General features: G+C 54.6%; 1 protein-coding gene across 13 annotated transcripts in view; it reads left to right on the top strand.

Annotated features, from left to right (window-relative positions):
- Positions 1-3,390: 3,390 nt before the first annotated feature.
- Positions 3,391-12,856, top strand: part of PPP6R2 (protein phosphatase 6 regulatory subunit 2) — a 95,844-nt gene continuing 86,378 nt past the window's right edge. For all 13 annotated transcript variants that reach the window (XM_007976227.3, XM_007976240.3, XM_007976238.3 and 10 more), the window contains exon 1: positions 3,391-3,625. The gene's annotated coding sequence lies outside the window, so the exon portion shown is untranslated. The remainder of the gene's footprint in view (positions 3,626-12,856) is intronic.

The following is a 12,856-nucleotide window of genomic DNA, read 5'->3' as shown; positions in this document are numbered from 1 at the left end:
GTGTGGTGTGTGTGGTGTGGTGTGTGGTGCGTGTAGTATGTAATGTGTGTGGTATGTGTTGTGTGTGGTGTGTGTATGGTATGTGGTTGTGTGGTATGTAGTGTGCGTGTAGGGTGTATGGTGTGTGTATAGGGTGTGTGGTGTGTGTGTGTGGTACGTAGTGTGTGTGGTATGTGGTGTGTGTGTGGTATGTAGTGTGTGTGGTATGTGGTGTGTGTGTGGTATGTAGTGTGTGTGTGGTGTGTGTGCTATGTAATGTGTGTGGTATGTGGTGTGTTTGTGGTATATAGTGTGTGTGGTATGTGGTGTGTGTGGTGTGTGTGGTATGTGGTGTGTGTGTAGGGTGTGTGGTGTGTGTGGTATGTGGTGTGTGTGTGTAGGGTGTGTGGTGTGTGTATGGTGTGTGTGGTATGTGGTGTGTGTGTGGTATGTAATGTATGTGGTATGTAATGTGTGTGGTATGTGGTGTGTGTGTGGTATGTGGTGTGTGTGTGGTATGTAGTGTGTGTGGTATGTGGTGTGTGTGTGGTATGTAGTGTGTGTGTGTGTGTAGGGTGTGTGGTGTGTGTGTGGTGTGTGTGCTATGTAATGTGTGTGGTATGTGGTGTGTTTGTGGTATATAGTGTGTGTGGTATGTGGTGTGTGTGGTGTGTGTGGTATGTGGTGTGTGTGTAGGGTGTGTGGTGTGTGTGGTATGTGGTGTGTGTGTGTAGGGTGTGTGGTGTGTGTATGGTGTGTGTGGTATGTGGTGTGTGTGTGGTATGTAATGTATGTGGTATGTAATGTGTGTGGTATGTGGTGTGTGTGTGGAGGGTGTGTGTGGTATATAGTGTGTGTGGTATGTGGTGTGTGTGTGGTATGTGGGGTGTGTGTGGAGGGTGTGTGTGGTATATAGTGTGTGTGGTATGTGGTGTGTGTGTGGTATGTGGGGTGTGTGTGGAGGGTGTGTGGGGTGTGTGTGGTATATAGTGTGTGTGGTATGTGGGGTGTGTGTGGAGGGTGTGTGTGGTATGTGGTGTGTGTGGTATGTAGTGTGTGTGGTATGTGGGGTGTGTGTGGAGGGTGTGTGGGGTGTGTGTGGTATATAGTGTGTGTGGTATGTGGGGTGTGTGTGGAGGGTGTGTGGAGTGTGTGTGGTATATAGTGTGTGTGGTATGTGGGGTGTGTGTGGAGGGTGTGTGTGGTATGTGGTGTGTGTGGTATGTAGTGTGTGTGGTACGTGGTGTGTGGTGTGTGTGTATGATTGTGAGTTGAAACACAGTGACCAGGGAAACCCCCACAGGGAAGGGCACAGTGCAGTCAAGATCCCAGAGGACAGTCCCAAGCACAGCAATGACCGAGGATGTCCCTGCGGGGATGCAGGGACATCACCAGCCAATCATCTGTGGCAGGAGGTCGCGATGGGAGCCATGAGCAAGGGGAGTAGGAGAGGTGAGCTCAGGTCATGTAGGGCGCTGTGGGCAACAGCAGGGACTTTGTCGTTCAGCCTGTGAGGCAAGAGCTCCTGGGGGTAGGGAAGATGTGATCTGACCTATTTCATTTCATTTCATATATTTATTTAGAGACAGAGTCTCTCTCTGTCGCCCAGGTTGGAGTGCAGTGGCGCGATCTCGGCTCACTGCAAGCTCCGCCTCCCGGGTTCACGCCATTCTCCTGCCTCAGCCTCCCAAGTAGCTGGGGCTACAGGTGCCCGCCACCACGCCTGGCTAATGTTTTTGTATTTTTAGTAAGAGACGGGGTTTCACCGTGTTAGCCAGGATGGTCTCGATCTCTTGACCTTGTGATCCGCCCGTCTCGGCCTCCCAAAGTGCTGGGATTACAGGCGTGAGCCACCGCACCCGGCCAATCGGATCTATTTTAACTGGACCCCTCTGGGTGCTTTGCTGATTACAGCAAGCTGACCTACAGCAAGTACTCCAGGACGGAAGCAGGGGCCCCGTAGGAGACTATTGGGAGTCAGGAGAAAGAAACTGGTTTCGAACCAGAATGTTGGTAGTGGAGCTACCACATGTTGCCGTGGAGGGAACACATTTGCTGATGAATCCAGTGTGGGTGAGAGAGGAGGAGAGGGGCTCTTGCTGACTCCAGGTGCACTGGCTGAGCACAGGAGGGGTATCAAGATCAGGCAGAGTGTTGAACGTGCTTAGGGCAGCAAAAGGGAGGTAGGAGCATCTCCCGCATCTGGTGCCCCTGGCCCCAGTCCCCATTCCGCAGCTCAACTCAGCAGCGCCTCCCGCTCCTGCAAAGGAGACCGTGGCGAGGGCATGAGAAGGGCACAGCCTACCGAACGCAGGACGTCTCTCCTCTAGGTTGTGAGGCTGAGGCTTCTTTACCCCCACTTCCTGGAAGTTCTCTCAACGGAAATCTGCCAGAAATCTGACCCTTAGGATGCTAGGGGAAAAGCTGTCGCTGGGGAAAGGCTCGCTGGAGACATCTGCTATAAAACCGCCGAGGAGGGTGCTTCTGACCAGGGGAGGGGACAGGCGTCGGGGAAGCCCGGGCCACCAGCCGCAAGGCCAAGCCCTTTTCTCCTGCAACGTCTCTCTGGCGCCCCCTACCGACAAAGCCTAACAGCGCCAGCTGGCAAAGCAGAAATACCGAATATTTGAGCCGCCCAGATCCGCTTTCCCTGAGAGCATCGGTGAATACTGGGCAATACACTGACAACTGGAAACAACGTTTAGAGATCCCTTAAGTGCGCCGTGTTTTCCCAACATTTACCCACAGCTCGCTCTGACATCTGAAATAATAGTGATCATTTTTTGAGATTAGTTTGATGGAATTTAACAATTCCAGCACCTGTTAAATAGGCACATACTTAATTTCCAAAACGCCGAGCAAGAACCCGTAGGGCACCTGGAGAAAACAGTGTCTGGAGGCGGCTCAGGCGCTCCGGATCCAGGCAGGACGCGGGACGGGGAGGGGCCAGGCCTGGAGCCGGGGACTGAGCCTGCTCCTGCTGCTCCGGGCGTCCATGCCCCGCGGCCTCTGGGAGGGGCCTGTGGCAGGAGGGAGGCCCGGGAGAACAGGCCCTTTCCTGGGCCACGGGGAAACCCCTGCCCCAGGTGTGTGGCTCTCAAACTGCGTCGGGCCTCTCGAGGATTGTTCTGTGGCCACAACAAAATTAACTATGCTTGCACAAAACTTTAGCCATACCTCAAAGGGGAACGTAAAAGGGGAAAGACGGACTCTTACCCCACCCACTACAAGACAGTGGACACCCCTCCGAGGCCGGGAGCCTAGTGCTCCCACGCGGGCTGCACGGAGTGATCCGGCTCCAGGGGGCCGGGAGAGCTGGCCCAGGTCCCGGTCCCGCCCACCCGCGCGGCCCCGCCCCCGGCCGCGAGCGTGCGCGCCCCACGCGGAGACCCCGCCCCCGGAGCGCGCGCCCGTGTGCCGCCGCCGCCATTTTGGAGCGATCCGAGTGCCGCCCGCGGCTCCGAGTTGGTCTCGAGCCGCCGGCCGGCCGCGCCGGTGTCCGCAGGCGCTGCGCCCCGGGCCGGGCCCATGTGTGTGCGGCCCGCCCGAGGCCGCCCGGGCTTTGCCTCCACCAGCGCCCTGGCCTCCGCTCGGGCCTCCACACGGGCCTCCGAGGAGCTGCCGCGACGCCCGGCCCGCAGGGCAGGTGAGTGCGGCCGCCCGCCGCTCGGACCCGGCCCCCAGTGAGCCATTGCCTCCCAAGTCACTTCCCCCCGTCAGTCAGTTCCCCCTCCAGTCAGTTCCCCCCAGTCAGTCGGTGCCCCCCTGTCAGTGCCCCCCCAAGTCAGTCAGTGCCTCCTCTAGTCATTGCCCCCCAAGTCAGTCAGTTCCCCCCAGTCAGTGCCCCCTCCAGTCATTGCCCCCTCCAGTCAGTTCCCCCCAGTCAGTCAGTGCCCCTCCAGTCAGTTCCCCCCCCAGTCAGTCAGTGCCCCTCCAGTCAGTTCCCCCCCCAGTCAGTCAGTGCCCCTCCAGTCAGTGCTCCTCCAGTCAGTTCCCCCCCAGTCAGTGCCCCTCCAGTCAGTTCCCCCCCCAGTCAGTCAGTGCCGCTCCAGTCAGTGCCCCTCCAGTCAGTTCCCCCCCCAGTCAGTGCCCCTCCAGTCAGTTTCCCCCCCCAGTCAGTGCCCCTCCAGTCAGTGCCCCTCCAGTCAGTTCCCCCCCCAGTCAGTCAGTGCCCCTCCAGTCAGTGCTCCCTCCAGTCAGTTCCCCCCCCAGTCAGTCATTGCCCCTCCAGTCAGTTTCCCCCCCCAGTCAGTGCCCCTCCAGTCAGTTCCCCCCCCAGTCAGTCAGTGCCCCTCCAGTCAGTTCCCCCCCCGTCAGTCAGTGCCCCTCCAGTCAGTTCCCCCCCAGTCAGTCAGTGCCCCTCCAGTCAGTTCCCCCCCAGTCAGTCAGTGCCCCTCCAGTCAGTTTCCCCCCCCAGTCAGTGCCCCTCCAGTCAGTTCCCCCCCCAGTCAGTCAGTGCCCCTCCAGTCAGTTCCCCCCCCCCAGTCAGTCAGTGCCCCTCCAGTCAGTGCTCCTCCAGTCAGTTCCCCCCCAGTCAGTCAGTGCCCCTCCAGTCAGTTCCCCCCCAGTCAGTGCCCCTCCAGTCAGTTCCCCCCCCAGTCAGTCAGTGCCGCTCCAGTCAGTGCCCCTCCAGTCAGTTCCCCCCCCAGTCAGTCAGTGCCCCTCCAGTCAGTTTCCCCCCCCAGTCAGTGCCCCTCCAGTCAGTGCCCCTCCAGTCAGTTCCCCCCCCAGTCAGTCAGTGCCCCTCCAGTCAGTGCTCCCTCCAGTCAGTTCCCCCCCCAGTCAGTCAGTGCCCCTCCAGTCAGTCCCCCCCCAGTCAGTCATTGCCCCTCCAGTCAGTTTCCCCCCCAGTCAGTGCCCCTCCAGTCAGTTCCCCCCCCCAGTCAGTCAGTGCCCCTCCAGTCAGTTCCCCCCCTAGTCAGTCAGTGCCCCTCCAGTCAGTTCCCCCCCAGTCAGTCAGTGCCCCTCCAGTCAGTTCCCCCCCAGTCAGTCAGTGCCCCTCCAGTCAGTTCCCCCCCCAGTCAGTGCCCCTCCAGTCAGTTCCCCCCCCAGTCAGTCAGTGCCCCTCCAGTCAGTTCCCCCCCAGTCAGTCAGTGCCCCTCCAGTCAGTGCCCCTCCAGTCAGTTCCCCCCCCAGTCAGTCAGTGCCCCTCCAGTCAGTTCCCCCCCCAGTCAGTGCCTCTCCAGTCAGTGCTCCCTCCAGTCAGTTTCCCCCCCAGTCAGTCAGTGCCCCTCCAGTCAGTCCCCCCCCGTCAGTCATTGCCCCCTCCAGTCAGTTCCCCCCAGTCAATCAGTGCCCCTCCAGTCAGTGCTCCCTCCAGTCAGTTTCCCCCCCCAGTCAGTCAGTGCCCCTCCAGTCAGTCCCCCCCCAGTGAGTCAATGCCCCCTCCAGTCAGTTCCCCCCAGTCAGTCAGTGCCCCTCCAGTCAGTTCCCCCCCAATCAGTGCCCCTCCAGTCAGTTCCCCCCCAGTCAGTGCCCCTCCAGTCAGTTCCCCCCCAGTCAGTCAGTGCCCCTTCAGTCATTGCCGCCTCCAGTTCCCCCAGTCAGTGCCCCCTCCAGTCATTGCTCCCTCCAGTCAGTTCCCCCCCAAGTCAGTCAGTGCCCCTCCAGTCATTGCCGCCTCCAGTTCCCCCAGTCAGTGCCCCTCCAGTCAGTTCCCCCCAGTCACTGCCCCCTCCAGTCAGTTCCCCCCCAAGTCAGTCAGTGCCCCTCCAGTCAGTTCCCCCCCGAGTCAGTCAGTGCCCCTTCAGTCGTGCCCCTCTAGTCATTGCCGCCTCCAGTTCCCCCAGTCAATGCCCCCTCCAGTCATTTCCCCCCAGTCAGTGCCCCCTCCAGTCAGTTCCCCTCCAGTCATTGCTCCCTCCAGTCAGTTTCCCCCCCCAGTCAGTCAGTGCCCCTCCAGTCAGTTCCCCCCCTAGTCAGTCAGTGCCCCTCCAGTCAGTGCCCCCCAAATCAATGCCCACTCCAGTCAGTTCCCCGAAGTCAAGGCCCCCCAAGTCAGTTCTCTCTCCAGTCAGTTCCCCGCAAGTCAAGGCCCCCTCTGGTCAGTTCCCTCCCAGTGAGTTCCCCCCCTCCACCGAGTCGGTTCCCTCCCAGTCAGTCAGTGCCCCCCCAGTCAGTGCCCTCCTTCTGTTCCCCTACCCTACACCAGTCAGTGTTCCCTGCTAGCCAGTCATTGCACCTCACCCATCAGTCGCCACCCCACCCATCAGTGCCCCGCACCGTCAGTGCCCCTTGCAAGTCATGCCCCTCCCTTCGGTCAGTGCCTCCACACTGGTCAGTGCCTCTGCTGTTGGTCAGTGCTCCCCCACCATCAGTCCAGTCTGCCCCCCATCAGTGTTCCCCAGTCAGAGTCCCACATCCCCGTCCCCCATCAGCCAGTGCCCCCGCCAGTCAGTTATTTTCTTTCTGTCACATCCCCCCATCGGTGTCTGCACCCCCACCCGTACCCGTCAGTCACTGACTGCATAATCCCTCCCCTGCCAGTGCCCTTCCTTGTCAGTCCCAGCACTCAGTGACCCCTTCTGTCAGCGGTGCCCCCACCTGTCATTGATCTTCTCTGTCAGTGCCCCCCATCAGTGCCGGTGCCTCTGTCGGTGAGCCCCACTGTCAGTAAGTTTCCCTCATAAGTGTGTCCCCTGTCCTGCCTGTTGTGGCCTTTCCTCTCTTTGCTGTCAGCCCATGTTAGTGCCTGTCAGATGTTCCCCATGAGTTCTCCCCTGTTGTCAGCGCCTGTGCCCTCTTTCATGCTTCCTCTTTTCTCCCTTATCTATCAGGGACCCATTAGTACCCTGCCCTGCTGTTAGGGACCCCGCCTGTCAGTGTCTCCCCACTGCTTCTCTCCCGCCTGTCAGTGGGAGAACTTTCAGTGCCCGCTGTCATCACCCCTCTTGTCCAATCACTGACTCCCCTTTCCGTCATTTCCCCCTCTTTCCAACACCACTCCTCTTTTCCTGCCACGTTCCCCGTCACTGCGTCAGATATCACCAGTCATCTACGACCTCACCTTACCCTGCACTGTCCTATTCCTTCCATCCCCATCATCTCTTCCCTCACACCTGTCACCTTCCCTGTGCACCTTACTGTCCTCCCACCTGCCACTCTGTGTACTCGCAGCTTCCCTATCTGCTTTGTCCACTCTCTTGTTACTGACGCCTCCCAATTCGCTGCTCATTCCCTGATCTCTCAGCACCAGCTCCCCCAAGTCTGTCATTTCCATTTATTTAGTCCCTGCCTCTCACTGCAGCCCCCCCTTTGTCGCTGATTTTGTTCTAGACCCTTCTCCTGTGTCTTGTTCTTTCATCCACCCTTCCCTCATGGCCTCTCTGCCACGCTGTTGGCTTCTCCATGCCCCGGCAATTGCTGACACTATCGACTGTTCACCTCTTTTTGATGTCCCTTCCTTTCTGGTTTATCTTCCCGTTGTTTTTATTTTTTACTTTGAAATGTTGTGGGTACACAATCAGCGTATGTATCTCTCCCGTTTGACTTTTCTAGCTCATTTCAGTTAATGTCTGGAATGTGAGAGGCAGCTAACTTTTGAGACAAGTTGGGGGACAGAGTCTCGCAGGCTGAGAGGACAGCACATGCAAAGGCCCTGAGGTGGGAAATTTCGGGTGTGATATCCCCCAGGAACCTAGATAAGACTGATGTGCTTATGGTAAGGGGAGAGAGAGGCAGGAGCCTGGGCTAGAAAGTTGGTCTTCTCATTAAACCGTTCCTTGCAGCTGTTAGTAGGGAGTTGAACCTTGAGTCTTGAGTTGTAGGAGAAAGCTGGCCTGGAGGTTGAGTTGGAGAGTGCCATGATCATGGACATTGGCACGTGAACTGGAGGCGGGGGTGAGATGAAATGTTGGGAGGTGGGTGTAGTGATTGTAATGGTTTAGAGCTTGGTGGTGGATTTAGGGAGATATTTTGGAGGTAGAGATGTTGGGACTTGTTGATAGATGAGAAGAGAGGTGTGAGAGAATGAGCGGACTCGGTAATTTCTGGGCTTCTTTTTTCCTCCCAGCCCCGTCAACCCTTCTAGGCTTTTTGATGGAACAAATGGGTGGATAGTAGCACTGTTTATTGAAATAGGGAAGCTGAATTAGTCAGGGCTGGGGGTGTTATTACAGTTTGGAAGTAGAAAGCAAGGCTTTCTCTTGGCTGAAAGTAGTGGACGTCTGAGAAGTCCAAGGGTCACTAGGGAGAAAGGGATCTGGAACCCAGAGGAGAGGTCAAGCTGTAGGTGTACAACGTCATCATGGGGATAATGTTCAAAGCCTTGGGAATGGGTATTTATTAAAAAGCACATGGGCTGGGTGCAGTGGTCCACACCTGTAATCCCAGCACTTTGGGAGGCTGAAGTGGGAGCATCACTTAAGGCCAGAGCAGCCTGGGCAACATGATAAAATCCTATCTCTACAAAAACAAAAAACAGGGCCTCGTATGGTGGCTCACGCCTGTAATCCCAGCACTTTGGGAGGCTGAGGCAGGTGGATCACCTGAGGTCAGGAGTTCTAGACCAGCCTGGCCAACATAGTGAAACTCCGTCTTTACTGAAAATACAGTAGGTGGCGGGTGCCTGTAATCCCAGCTACTCAGGAGGTTGAGGCAGGAGAATCGCTTGAACCCGAGAGGTGGAGATTGCAGTGAGCCAAGATTGCGCCATTGCACTCCAGCCTGGGCGACAAGAGTGAGACTTCCTCTCAAAAAAAAAAAAAAAAAAAAAAAAATAGCTGGGCATGGTGGTGTGCACCTATAGTCCCAGCTACTTGGACGCCGAGGTGGGAGGATCACCTGAGCCTGGGGAGGTCAAGGCTGCAGTGAGCTGTGATCACTCCACTGCACTGCAGCCTGGGCGACAGTGTGAGACCCTGTCTCAAAAAAAAAAACAATAAAACACAGACTGGGCGTGGTGACTGGTGCCTGTAATCCCAGCACTTTGGGAGGCTGAGGTGGGAGGAACACTTGAGGCCAGGAATTCTAGGCCAGCCTGAGCAACATAATGAGGCCCCATCTATGCCAAAAATAAATAAAAGCACACCCACAAAAGCAGAATGTGGCCAGGCATAGTGGCTCACGTCTGTAATCCCAGCACTTTGGGAGGCTGAGGCAGGTGGATCACCTGAGGTCAGAAGTTCAAGACCAGCCTGGCCAACATGTTGAAATCCCGTCTTCACTAAAAATACAAAAAATTAGCCAGGCGTAGTGGCAGGTGCCTGTAATCTCAGCTATTCTGGAGGCTAAGGCGGGAGAATTGCTTGAACCTGGGAGGTGGAGGTTGTAGTGAGCCGAGATCATGCTGTTGCATTCCAGCCTGGGCAACACGAGCGAAACTACATCTCAAAAAAAAAAGAAAGAGAAAAAGCAGCTGGGCGCAGTGGCCCACGCCTGTAAGCACTTTGGGAGGCCGAGGTGGGTGGATCACCTGAGGTCAGGAGTTGGAGACCAGCCTGAACAACATGGTGAAACTCCGTCTCTACTAAAAACACAAAAATTAGCCGGGCATGGTGGTGCATATCTGTAATCCTAGCTATTCGGGAGGCTGAGGCAGGAGAATCGCTTGAACCCAGGAGGTGGAGGTTGCAGTGAGCCAAGATCGTGCTACTGTACTCCAGCCTGGGTGACTCCGTCCCAAAAAAAAAAAAAAAAAAAAAAGAAACCGTTTTCTTTGCTCATTCATTAGAAGCAACTCCTCATCTCTTTTATCCTGAGATTGCAGCAATTCAATCGCATCTTCAGGCTCTACTTCTAGTTCTGTTACTATTTTTTTTTTTTTTTGGAGACAGAGTTTTCCTCTTGTTTCCTGGTCTGGAGTGCACTGTTGTGATCTTGGCTCACTGCAACCTCTGCCTCCCAGGTTCAAGCGATTCTCCTGCCTCAGCCTCCTGAGTAGCTGGGATTACAGGTGCCCACCACCATGCCCGGCTAATTTTTGCATTTTCAATAGAGACGGGGTTTCACCATGTTGGCCAGGCAGGTCTCAAACTCCTGACTTCAGGTGATCCACCTGCCTTGGCCTCCCAAAGTTGCTGGGATTACAGGCGTGAACCACTGTACCCGACCTGAAATGTATTTTTTTTTTTTTTTTTGAGACGGAGTCTCACTCTGTCGCCCAGGCTGGAGTGCAGTGGCTGGATCTCAGCTCACTGCAAGCTCCGCCTCCTGGGTTTACGCCATTCTCCTGCCTCAACCTCCCGAGTAGCTGGGACTGCAGGCGCCCGCCACCTCGCCCGGCTAGTTTTTTGTATTTTTTTAGTAGAGATGGGGTTTCACCGTGTTAGCCAGGATGGTCTCGATCTCCTGACCTCGTGATCCGCCCGTCTCGGCCTCCCAAAGTGCTGGGATTACAGGCTTGAGCCACCGCGCCCGGCCAAATTTTTTTCTTTTTAAAAAAATATACACATAACGGCCGGGCGCGGTGGCTCACGCCTGTAATCCCAGCACTTTGGGAGGCCGAGACGGGCGGATCACGAGGTCAGGAGATCGAGACCATCCTGGCTAACACGGTGAAACCCCGTCTCTACTAAAAAATATGAAACACTAGCCGGGCGCGGTGGTGGGCTCCTGTAGTCCCAGCTACTCGGGAGGCTGAGGCAGGAGAATGGCGTAAACCCGGGAGGCAGAGCTTGCAGTGAGCTGAGATCCGGCCACTGCACTCCAGCCTGGGCGACAGAGCGAGACTCCGTCTCAAAAAAAAAAAAAAAAAATATATATATATATACATACACATAACACATAATAATTGTACATATTTATGGGGTACATAGTGGTGTTTAATACCTATAGTGTATGTCCCTCTTTTTAGCCCAGAATGTAGTCTTTCTTTTTTTTTTTTTTTTTTTTTTTTTGAGACAGGGTGTCACTCTGTCACCTACGCTGGAATGCAATGGAGTGATCATTGTTCACAGCAGTCTTAACCTTCCCAGGTTCAGGTAGTCATCACACCTCAGCCCCCCAAGTAGCTAAGACTGCAGGCACACACCACCATGTCCAGCTAATTTTTTGGTATTTTTAGTAGAGATGAGGTTTTGCCATGTTTGCCAGGCTGGTGAAAATTCTTACATTAATACAAGTCTTTTCTGTGGACATATGTTATTTCTTTTGAGTAAATAGGAATAGAAGTGCTGGGTTATAATACAGATGTATGTTTCACTTTTTTGTTTTTTTTTTTTTTTTTGAGACGGAGTCTGGCTCTGTCGCCCAGGCTGGAATGCAGTGGCCGGATCTCAGCTCACTGCAAGCTCCGCCTCCCGGGTTTACGCCATTCTCCTGCCTCAGCCTCCCGAGTAGCTGGGACTACAGGTGCCGCCACCACGCCCGGCTAGTTTTTTGTATTTTTTAGTAGAGACGGGGTTTCACCGTGTTAGCCAGGATGGTCTCGATCTCCTGACCTCGTGATCCGCCCGTCTCGGCCTCCCAAAGTGCTGGGATTACAGGCTTGAGCCACCGCGCCCGGCCTGTTTCACTTTTTTAAGAAACTGCCAGTTTTCGGCTGGTTGTGGTGACTCACCTGTAATCCCAGCACTTTAAAGGAGGCTGAGGAGGGTGGATCACAAGGTTGGGAGTTCGAGACCAGCCTGACCAACATGGTGAAACTCTGTCTCTACTAAAAATACAAAAATTAGCTGGCTGTGGTGGCCGGCGCCGTAATCCCAGCTACTCCAGAGGCTGAGGCAGGAGAACTGCTTTAACCCGGGAGGCAGAGGTTGCAGTGAGCCAAGATTGCGCCACTGCACTCCAGCTTGGGCGACAGAGGGAGACTCCGTCTCAAACAAAACAAAAACAAAACTTCCTGTTTTCCAAACTGGTGCCATTTTACACTCCTACCAGATGTGCGAGAGTTCCTTTTCTTCTTGTCTATGACAGCACTTAGTCTTTTTAATTTTAGCCGTTCAGGCAGTAGTGGTATCTTACTGTGGTTTTAATTTGCATTTGTCTGATGAATTATGATGGTGAACAACTTTTCAGGTGCTTATGGGCCATTTGTGTATTTTTTTGTGAAGTATTAATGTCCACGCTTTTACCCACTGTTTATTGGATTGTCCTTTTATTCATTTTTAGGAGTTTACAAAAATAAATTCTGGTTACAAGTCCTTTGTGGTGTGTGCATGTGTGTCTGTATATACATACATAGTGAGGGGAGGAAGAGGAACGGGGTTAATTTTTTTTGTAATACGAGTTGCCTATTTATTTTCTTTTTCTTTCTCTCTCATCTCTTTTTTTCCCTCCCTCCCTCCCGCCTTTCTTTCTTCTTTTCCTTTCTTTTCTTTTTTCTCTCTGTTTCCCTCCCTCCCTCCCTCCCTCCCTCCCTCCCTTCCTTCCTTTCCTCTCTTCCTCCCTTTCTGTCTCTCTCTCTCTCTTTCTCTTTTGATGAGTTCTCAGTCTGTCACCCAGGCTGGAGTGCAATAGTACAGTAATGTCATCATAGCTCACTGCAGCCTCAAACTCCTAGGATCAAGCAGTCTTCCCACCTCAGCCTCCCTGACTAATATATATATTTTTTATTTTGAAAGAGTCTCGCAGTGTCACCCAGGCTGGAGTGCAGTGGCACGATCTCCACTGTGACCTCCGCCTCCCGGGTTCAAGCGATTCTCCTGCCTCAGCCTCCCGAGTAGCTGGGATTACAGGCTCCTGGCACCACGCCCTGCTAATTTTTTTTGTATTTTTGGTAGAGACGGGGTTTCACTATGTTGGCCAGGGTGGTCTTCAACTCCTGACCTTATGATTTGTCCTCCTTGGCCTCCCAAAGTGCTGGGATTACAAGTGTGAGCCACCGTATCTGGCCCCTGGCTAATTTTTTAACTTTTGATTTTTTGAGACAGGGTCGCACTTTGTTGTCTAGACTGGAGTGCAGTGGCGTGATCATGGCTCACTGCAGCTTTGACCTCCA

This window comes from Chlorocebus sabaeus, chromosome 19 (genome assembly GCF_047675955.1).
Source record: "Chlorocebus sabaeus isolate Y175 chromosome 19, mChlSab1.0.hap1, whole genome shotgun sequence".
Classification (NCBI taxonomy): Eukaryota; Metazoa; Chordata; class Mammalia; order Primates; family Cercopithecidae; genus Chlorocebus; species Chlorocebus sabaeus.
This window is presented reverse-complemented; position numbering and strand designations above follow the sequence as displayed.